Source organism: Arachis duranensis, chromosome 10 (genome assembly GCF_000817695.3).
Source record: "Arachis duranensis cultivar V14167 chromosome 10, aradu.V14167.gnm2.J7QH, whole genome shotgun sequence".
Classification (NCBI taxonomy): domain Eukaryota; kingdom Viridiplantae; phylum Streptophyta; class Magnoliopsida; order Fabales; family Fabaceae; genus Arachis; species Arachis duranensis.
The window spans coordinates 67,284,229-67,284,435 of record NC_029781.3 but is presented as its reverse complement, the minus strand read 5'-3'; positions in this window follow the sequence as shown (position 1 = coordinate 67,284,435).

The following is a 207-nucleotide window of genomic DNA, read 5'->3' as shown; positions in this document are numbered from 1 at the left end:
CCTTCTCACATCCTTCTATTTATGGACTAACACTATCCTTTAATGCAAAATTCGAACTCCATTCTCTCTGATAAGTTCGAACTTTCCACTTCTGTCTCCTACTCTTCTTTTCCTCTGACACCTAACGGAATCTCTATACTGTGGCATAGAGGATTCCACATTTTCTTGTTCTCTTCTCTTTCTTATGAGCAGGAGCAAAGACAAAGG